At 51.7% G+C, this 9,845-nt stretch overlaps 1 long non-coding RNA gene across 1 annotated transcript; it reads left to right on the forward strand.

Annotated features, from left to right (window-relative positions):
* Positions 1-372: 372 nt before the first annotated feature.
* On the forward strand, positions 373-4,493 carry LOC137661548 (uncharacterized). Its single transcript, XR_011047876.1, has 3 exons — positions 373-459; positions 1,797-1,896; positions 4,255-4,493. It is a non-coding gene; the product is annotated as an uncharacterized lncRNA (long non-coding RNA).
* Positions 4,494-9,845: the final 5,352 nt, after the last annotated feature.

Consider the following 9,845-nt stretch of genomic DNA (forward strand, 5'->3'; position numbering starts at 1 on the left):
GTTCAGCGGAGCCGACGCGCCGAGGTCCCCGGGGACGCGCCGCAGCGCCCGGCGACCCCCGGCCGGCACCAGGGGCTCCCGCGGCGCCGGGTGAACCGAGTTCTGCCGCCCCTTCCCCTCCCACCCTCCCGGGGCTACCGCAGCCTCGCTCCTCCCTCCCCGCCGCAAGCCGCGCTGCGCGCCCGCGTAACCACCCTCGGCGGCGCAACGGCCGGGGATGAACCGGCGCGTCCCGCCCGTCCCCCGCCGCGCCCACGTGTCTGGCACCCCGCGCCGCGCCGGCTCCGGGGGGGCGGGCAGCCAGGGCCCCGCCGGCACGGCCCCGGCTCCGCACGGCACGGCACGGCACGGCTTGGCTCGGCTCGGCTTGGCTCGGCACGGCGCGCACTTACTCCGCGGGGCCTCCGGGGCGGCGGCGGCGGCGCGGGCCCGGCGGCTCCCCAGGAGCGGCGCCCGGCGGTAAGTTGCGAGGAGCACGGAGCCGCGCTGGGCGGGGAGGGGTTTCGGGGAGGCGGCAGCGGCGAGGAAATTTCCCCGGAGCGGCTGGACCGTCCTCCCGCCTCCTCCTCCTCCTCCTCCCGCCGCCGCCGCCTCGCCCGGCGGCAGCACCGCGCCTGCCCGGCCGCGCCGCCGCTGTCCCCCGCTGCCGCCGCTTTCGGCTCGCCAGGGCACACCGAGAGCGCCGCCGGCCTCTCCTCCCACCCCCCTCCATTATTTTGTTGTTGTTGTTATTTTTAAGAAGGAAGGTATTATTGGAGAGAGGAAGGATGGGCCCTGAGGGATGCCGGCTTCCTGCAGTGCTGCGGGGTCGTAAGGGACGGCCGCAGGTTTAAACACCCCCCCCCTCCCCAAATCTAACTGGCAGTTCCTCCGCCTTCTTGGCAGCGCGGGGGCTACCGGGCGGGCAGTCGGGAGGGTACCTGCAGCATCCCCGGGCCGCAGGGGGTTATCTGACACCGCTCCTCACCGCGCTGGGAAATCCATCGCTGCCCTTGATGGAGGAGGCAAAGAATGAGTCAAGGCATCAAGGACAGCGTGGGAGCACTGCTCTGGAAGAAGCTGTGCTACGCGTATGGCATCTGACTGCATGCACCTCGGATTATCCCTAAAATCAGAGCTTGTGCACATTATCCCCTCCTCATTACCTATGAAGAGAGAAACCATGGCTTTGATTCCTTGTGTCTTATACTTCAGGTACAAAGCCGATGCAAAACAGTGGTAGAACATTCTCTTTGCTTGTCCATCCTAGAGGTATGAACTTAGACCCTGCATGAAACGTGAAGCACTGGCATCTGAGTCTAACGTAAATTAATGCCCTGCTCAGTTTGGTAGTCTGGTCCACATGGAAGCAGCACAGCTGCTGATTTTTTTTTTTACCTGTACTATAAAGATGACCATTGCAGTCCAGGCCTCCTCTTACCTTTCTTCATTCTTAAACCAGATGTGCTCCCCTAGACAGGCAAAACAAAAAAGTTGCCATTGCTTCAAGCTCTTCTATTTATTTCAGACACTTCTTTGTCTTCAGTACTTACTCTTCTGCTATTTTCCTTTTCCAGCTCTTCGCAGTTTGCCTGTATGTCAATTTCAGAAAGTACAAAACATATTTCTTCCTTTAGAGAAATTGCAATTATGTTCCCACAAGCATTTATGATCTTTCTTAACTGTAGGGAAGCAGATTAAATTGCCTTAACATACCTGAGTGGAGAATGTGACCTATGGGTTGTAAAAATTGTGGTCCACAGATTATAAGGAAGACTCAAGAGGTAAAGTCACAGGTCTGCTTTGCTCCCTTCTAGTGGAATATGAAATGGAGAAGAGCACATGTGGATACAGAAAAATCTCTGGAAGCAAAGAGGGAAACAGGAACTCTGCAACATCCTTTCTCCTGGACTCATGGTATAGATGTGTGCAGCCTAAATTCTACATTGTACAGAGCAGTTCCTTTAGAAATTCACTAGCTTTGACTAACAGGTGGTTGAATAGCCAGTCTGTGATGAAGCCTTTCTTCAAAGTCAGGTGTAGGGCTAAGCGTATGTCCAAATTCTGTCCTTTTTCACCTAGAAATCTTGCCTGGTAAAAATTCAAAGATTCATATTTCCTAGATAGTTACTGATTTTGAGCAAGTAGTAGAGTATTCAAAAAACATACACATATCAAAAATATTTAAGAAGGTCTCTGCCAGAGCATATGTAGGACTCCAGGGATGCTCTTATTTTTGTCTGGGATACCTCAGAATAAAATATGAACGTCAGCTCCAGGATGGAGGTAAACGTTGCATAAACCTGTGAGAATGCTGGCAACACAGCTGAAAGCAGGACCTTGCTTTCATGAGAGCCCTGAGCCTACTTATGGAAGTAAAAGAGTGGACTTCTTTCCTATAGGAAGCCCTGGACACTACAGTGATGAGTGATTTGGATTGTCTTAGATTTGACTTTGCACTGTTTCTGTTGGCTTTCCCCTTCTGCATGGTTTTGAGCTGTTGATGTTGTGAGAAGAATCAAGTGAGCCTATATAATATTTAGGCACTGAGTAAAAAATCAACATAACTACCGTTCACAATAGGTGATTGATAAACATGGGGTTTAGATTAAAATGTTTAAAATAGCACTCAGATTGCCATCCTGCTTCCTAGAGTCCAGTCTCATGAGTTGGCAAGCATCTGCTGTTGCCACTGGAGTAAAAGCAAGTTGTGAAAACTCCCTCCCACCCCGAGAGCTGTCAGGTCACCTGCTGTCATTATCCCTTTGTCTGCAGTAGAAACCTCTAAAATGTGAAGTGGCTTATATGACCTATAGTGTTAGCTAAAACCAGTTTGGGTCTTCCTTATGTAGCTAATGAATTTCAGAAGGAATAGTAAGAAAACGTATTAGGGCTGACACCTTATAGCCCTGAAATCTGGAAGACCAGTGCCTTTGAGAACTGACAGTAGCTTCCAGGTAAACAGTTTCTTTTCTGTTATTCTTTCACTCCCCAAAACGAGCACCTCTCCAGATCTGAGAGCTCCTGGCAGGTATGATGAATGGCAAATCCTAATGAAGGCTATGGTTTGGCCAGAAGTGTTAGGACTTAGCACACTGTACAAATTCTCATCTGAAATAGGAGTATCGGGAGCCAATTTCTTGAACATAATTTATTCCAGACACTAGCTGGAATAAACAGCATTCTGTAAGCTCCTCAGATATTTTGCCAGTAGGGAGCTGTCTTTACACTTCTTTCAACTAAGTTAGTGATCCAAATACAAAATTCATCACTCAAGAATACAATGTGGTTTTACAGACTCGAGGATTTCAGTTCATTACCAGAGATTGTGTTGTGCCCTATCTGTATGTTTTTTCCTTCTGTGTCAGGTCTACTGTAGCATGCTGCTTGCCTTGCCCTGATGAGTAAAAAAAAAACAACCCAGCACTCAGTCTATGCTGCAGTTTAATTTTCTAGAAGCAACTCAAGCATATATTCAGTTTCTAAAATATGACTATTTTTTAATGACTGTTTTACTTAAGTGAAGTTTCATACTAGAAAGGGAGTATAAAATAGGACCTCCTTAGTCAACAAACATCTGCTTGTCTGCCTCAGAGTCTTTTTGGTTTCCTTCAGTAACAGAAAGACATTTTTAATGCTGTTGCCCCTAATCCCCTGCACGATGTACGCAGCTGGGACAAGTGAGCTAGATGTTGCTCTGGCACAGGCATTATGAACAAAAGTACTGCCATGAGTATACACCTGACTTACCCATGCAAAGGACAAATAAAACTGAGCTTTTCAGTTCCAGAGTGAAATGCGGTCCTTAGCTTCACCTTTTAATTACACCTAGATGTAATTAAAAGCAAAATTTTTATTACTAGAAAAAATACAGGATTCAAAGGGAGTGTTTCCACTAACAGGTTCTAATGGAACATGGAAACATTTCTGAGGCAGATGCTACTGGGATCCAGTATGAACTGGCACCTATAAAGCCATGAGTCACATGTGACAGCAGAGCTTCACTTACTCCTTTAGAAGATCCCACGAGAAGACAACACATAGTCCACTCACAAGTGTATCCATTTAGTCTAACTCTTGGTTGTGTTTTCTTTGACTCCCCAAAAGAAACCATTTTCATCTGTAGTGTTTATGTTTTCAATACCTCTAATGTTTATTGTTGTCCTCCACACAATTTGCTGATTTAGAAAGTAAAACTTTAAATATTTCTCCCTTTGCTATGCTGCTCATCTTTTCCCCTGATACTCTGTTAATGTGTCAATATCTTTTTTATAGGGAGTTGTCTAAAACTGATGAAGACGGAGGGAGGTGGGAAAAGTAGCCACTTACCATTGTGTGGAGCAGCTGAAAAGATCATCTTCCACGTTCATGATCTGGTATTTGTGTCGCTGCAGACAGAAACTTCCCACAGCTCCTCAGCTCAGTGGTAGAAGTCCCTCTGACTTCCAATGAGGTTTGAGCACTTTTTTCAGTATTTGTAAATTCATCTCTAATGCTTTCTAAGATCTAACACTGTAAACACTTCTATTTGTAATTTTAATGAAACTATTCACGGATTTATGTATTTATGAATACATGGATTTACAGAAGTTTCCTCCATGAAATAACTGGCTAAAACCAGATTATAAAGGAGATTATCAGTGAAATTCTATTTTATATTTTAAACTCTCTGGTAATTTTTATTGTGTCTTTGTTCATTAAGATCTTCAAACTGAATAGTCTATGCAAAATGGAATAATATCCTTAGCTTTGGTCTCTCTACAATTCTAGTCGAGGTTCTTCAACTGTAAAGGCCTGAAATCAGAAACCTGTGTACATAACACAGGTATTAATGGGAGGCTGAACCATTCGGAGTGACAATCCACTTGTTTAAGGGCACATTCTGCAAACATGGACATGTGCCTCAGTTCTGCATGAGGCCACTTGTGGAAGCAGTTAAGTGCAGAGTCACTATTGCAAAGTTGGAACAGTAGTTTATCAGATATAGGAGTTTACTCAAAGTTGTCTTATCTTGGGATCTTGGAAAACTTGTGTATATTTAACATTCCTCTTTCTCCTTAGCACTTGTGGCTCGATTTAACTCCTAACAGCCCGAGAGGTTGGTCCGTGTAATTTAATCATTTTGTTGACAGTGTAAGTCTTTCTTACCTGTCATTACTATATCCTCATGAAGATCATAAAAGAAAATTACTTGGTACATTCGAGAAAATTGTATTTGTAACAGGATGTTCAAATGCCTTCGAAGAAAATATTAACTCACAAGGCAAATGTTTATTGTAATGATGAAAAAATAAAATAATATTCCTTTAATGAACAAAAGGATATGAAGGCATTGCAACACATTTCTGACAGGTTAATAGGAAAAAAATAACATCCTTAGATATCTGAGGGAAAATGCTTCAATTTAAGATTACCTTCTCCAAGTTTGTTCAGGCCTCTTCTGAGCACACGTCTGGAAATACTCCAGAAAGCAAATTTTTTTTGTCAAGAAAGTTAACGAAACGGCGAATTTTAAGTAAATATTATCCCACGGCCAAATTTGAACGTGCAAACGTGCTAGGAACCACCCAGGGAAGAGGGAAGTGCGGTGACCGCCGGCCTCAGCTGCCCCGACCCAGCCACGCAGCTGCTTCTGCGGGCCCGGGGCTGCGCGGAGCCGGGCTGGGGATGTTGAGCCCAGACCACTCTCCTGTGTTTTGGACACTCCCCTCCCTGACTGCTTTGACGGGACTTCCCAGGCTTGAGGTCCCACAGGGGAACACGGGGTCGGAGTGATGCTGCGAGGGAGGTGGCAGGGACCTACCCCGGGGCTCCGCCGCCTCACCCCCCCGCTGCGAGGGTTTGGGGAAGTGGGCTGGTGGACAGAGACCGGGGTGCAAACCCAGGTATATGCGTGAAATCATCCCCTTCCGCCCACCCTGGACCCACCCGGTTGTCTCGCAGAGGGGACCTCCGGGAGCACCTTGGAGGTGCTCCTTCGACACTACATTCAGTCACTCGGGTGGCTTCCCTACGGCCGAGAGGGAAAACTGGGAGATCAAACGGGGGAAAAAAAAAAACCACCCCAAAACCTATTCGGCTGAAGATTTGAGTCACTGCTCCTGCTTAATAACGTCCTGAACACGAGGAGCTAACGCGTCTCCGATCCCTTTGGCTGTTTGCAGCGCTTGAGCGCAGCTGTTGCCAATAGTCGCATAAGGGCTTTGAAGTCGTGGAAATCGTCTTCTCAGGCATTAGTCAGTATTTTAATAGCTCTCATTCTGGCTCGCTTGCTAAAACATGTAAGCGAGCCAAAAATTCAACACGCTTTCCGGGGCATCTAAAACGTTAGGTCGCTCCTCCGAAAGCGATTTCGATGTGAGGCCAAGCGCGAAGAGACGAATGAGTGTCTATGTTCAAAATTCCATTTTCGACGGAAATTCAGATTTCCCGGGTCGTGTTTAAATGCGAATTTGGACAGAAGTGGGGGCGGAGGGGGCTCAGCGTGCAGGAAACATCACTGGGAAACACGGAATGTTAACAGCCAGCATCAAAAGTTAATGGCCTATTTGATGTGAAAAGTGAGCTGGGGATGCCGGAGAGCGGGAGCGAAAAGAGCCGGTGAGACGCGCGCAGGTCGTCCGCACCGCACCGCGCAGCCGGACCGCCCCAGCCCCGCGCAAATAGCTCAGCCAAAAGTACAGCGCAGGTAGGAGCGCTTCTCTGTCGGTATAGTCTTTAATCCGTCGTATTTAATCTCCTGAGCGGGGCCGCAGGGTGGCTGAGCCGGTCCCGGCTCCGCGGGAGATGCTCTCCGCTCCTCTCCGCGCCTGGCATCGGGTGTCCCCTGCAAACCCGCGTACAGGCCCGCCACCGTCTTTCGCGCAAAACCTGAAGAGTCGCCGCGGGCTCTCGCCCCCTCTTTACCCGCAGCGCCGGAGGCGACAACCTGAGCGCAGGGCATAGCGGGTCCCCCGGCAGCTGCCAGCGGGGCGCTGCGCGGGGCGGGGGGGGCGCGGAGCGCTGCGCGGCGCAGGACGCCCCAAGGTGCGCAAGGGCGGGCGCTGGTACCCCTGCCCGCAGACCCCCCGTGCTCGCACCGCTTGCGCCAGCGGCTGCCGGTGCTGGGGGAAACGGAGGATTATATCTGCGCCTAACCTGGACTTCCAGGGAACCGCTCAGGAGGAGACCGTGTGCTCCTCTGCGTTGGCAGGCCACGGTCGTAGCTCGCTAAAATTAGGGAGCGTCCTCACACACCGTATCGAGCCATCTCGTTGCCGATAAAGCTAAGAAAAAATATTACCACCTTCTGGTACAATCAAAATATTTCAGCCATGCCAACGTGTTTAATAACATTTTTCTAAAAATAACGCTCTCCCTTGTACCGCTTAAATTCTCCGGCTTTAGCATACGCTTTGAATTAAAACTGTTGACAAGATTGTAACGAAAATACTGATTGATGCAAACATGGCCTGAAACAAATCCACACCTGATTCTGGTTCTCTGACAATGCTGATTAAAGCCAGCCCCCGCCTTCCCCCGAGCCCGACCAGGGTCTCCAGCTTCCAGAGAAACTCTCCGTCGGGGCGTAACGGTGACAGAGCGAGCGCCCAGAGAAGTACACAGAAATACGGGGTTTGAAGCGCTTGGGGCTCTCCAAGTAGGTTTGAAGAGGCACCGAGACAAGTACATTGAATGCAGTCATTTTCTCCCTCCTTGGTCTCATCCCAACCCCCAGATATATTCAACTGTTGAGAGAAGTCTGAAGTCAGACCCATTGCCAGCGCCAGAATGAAAAGGCTGAGGGAAGCCAAAAATGCCTGTGGTCTCCGTAAACTACATTAAATCACGGGGGGGGGGGGGGTGGGGTGGGGGGTGTGTGTGTATTTAGGTAGATAATGAAACGCGTGAAATGGCAGATAAAAATCACTTGCTCGGGACTGTCTAGGATGTCGTGTGTTTTTATTAATTTTCATAAGAGATTTAAAGATTTACGTGATCTCTCCGTTACAAGCTGAGCCACCCGCCGGGAAGCGCCTCAGGAGACGTTTACAGCCTCCCCGCTCCGCTTTGCGCCCTACCTGGGGCCGGAGCAGCCCTGCCCCGGCCCTGCCGCTTTGTATAAGCGGCCTCAGTTGTGAATGGAGCCGCGGGGTGGGGTGTGAGGGGAGACGGGGACCGGGGGTCGCACCGGAGCCCTTGCTCGGCCCCTGGTGCCTTGGCTGCAGGTCAGCTCTGCAGGGGCACCAGCGGGGTCTGGCCTCCGGGGGTCTCGGCCTGGAGAGGCTCAAGGCGGCGGGGAGTGGGGGCTGCCGCCCCCGCGCAGCAGCGCTGTCCCCCGGTGCCTGGCTGAGCAGGACAAGTACAGCCCAGGTCCTAATACAAAGCAGCTGCTCTTGCAGGCTTCCCGTCTCCTAGTTCATCGCTACCACCATCTCCCCCCATCCCGGCCCCCACCCCCGCTCCTCCTTTCCCCTCCCAAGGGCGCCGGCACCAGTGGTAGCACCAGCGGGGGCCACCGGGGCCGGGTAAACAGGAAAGTCCTGCTGGGTCCCCAGGCAGATCTCCCCGACCCGAGGGGAGGAGCGGCCGAGGCGGGAGCAGAGCACGGAGCGGGAGGTGGCCGCTCTCCTCCCGCCCACCGCCCTGCGCGGGGCACGGAGGAGGCGGCGACCTCCGCGGCCCTTCCGCACCTCCGAGGGGAGAGGGGGATCCCGCGGTATGCGGGCTGCTCACTGGGATTTGTAGTCTATCTTTCTAGTAGCGGTTGTTCGCGGGTGTTTAAAATTTATTTTATTTTCAGTGAAATCACTATCCCTGGAAATACGTGGCCTCGGAGCAGGCACCGACAAGCCACGTTCACACGGGCGGGATTTGTAGTGGGGCGCATTCCCAAAACGGCGTTACCCTAAATCGCGAACCAAAACTTCAACTCCCCCGGCGACCGCATCACTGACACCTGGCAGCCCCCCCACCCCTGGGGTGAGGGGCCGCAGGGCCCCCCCCGGCTGCCAGCGCCGCAGGGGCACGGACAACCTGCGGGCACCCAGGGGCTCCCCTGCAAGCCGCGCCCGGGGGGGCTGCGCGGAGCCGGCTGCGCAGGGGGGTGCGGCGGGGCGAGCAGGTGCTGCCGGGCCGGCGTGCCCCTGCGGGCTTCACCCACAGTGTTTATTTTTTTTTTATTTATTTTTTCCCGGTTTTGGCTGGTTTGACAGATTTCCCTGCAGCGGGGACAGCGGTGCTGCACCTCACGCTTTGCCCCACGCCCGGACTTCAGCTACGTGCCGGTCGCAGCCCGAGTTCCTCTGGGCTACTTTTTGTGCCGATTTGTCCTTATATTCCATTTTATTTCCACGGGAATATATACACATAGCTATCTAAGGTGATTTCCAGGTGGCTGATAACCAGGACATCAAACCGGTTAGCCTCCTTTGTTTGGCGAAGCGGCATCATTAGCTCCTCACGAGCGCGGTTAGCGTCACGGCGCACGTCATCAGCCCAAATCGCAGCATTTTCACTGTCGCAGTTCGACCGGCGCTTCTCCCCGCCGTGCTCTCGGCCGTCGGCAGCCAGGGAGTTGTCCCGCCGACGAGAGAAGCGACGGCACAAACCGAGTGTTTCGTGCCGTGCAGATGCTCAGTGTCACGCCGCTGGCTGCTGCTGCTGCTGGTGGAGATACCGGGCAGATGAACGAACCGAGGTTTGGAACCAAAGCTGCCCTCCTAAAATGACAGGGCACAAGCAGCCCAGGTGGCTCCTGGGCTGCCAGTCACCTTTACGGCTTTACAGCAACTAACAGTAGTACGAATTTTAATAGCAGCACCCCATCTTTCCGAGCGTACGCCTGGGTTCTGCCGCACGCTGCTCCATACAAAGGAGGGATAGAA

The sequence above is a fragment of the Nyctibius grandis genome, chromosome 3, assembly GCF_013368605.1.
Source record: "Nyctibius grandis isolate bNycGra1 chromosome 3, bNycGra1.pri, whole genome shotgun sequence".
In the NCBI taxonomy this organism is placed as follows: domain Eukaryota; kingdom Metazoa; phylum Chordata; class Aves; order Nyctibiiformes; family Nyctibiidae; genus Nyctibius; species Nyctibius grandis.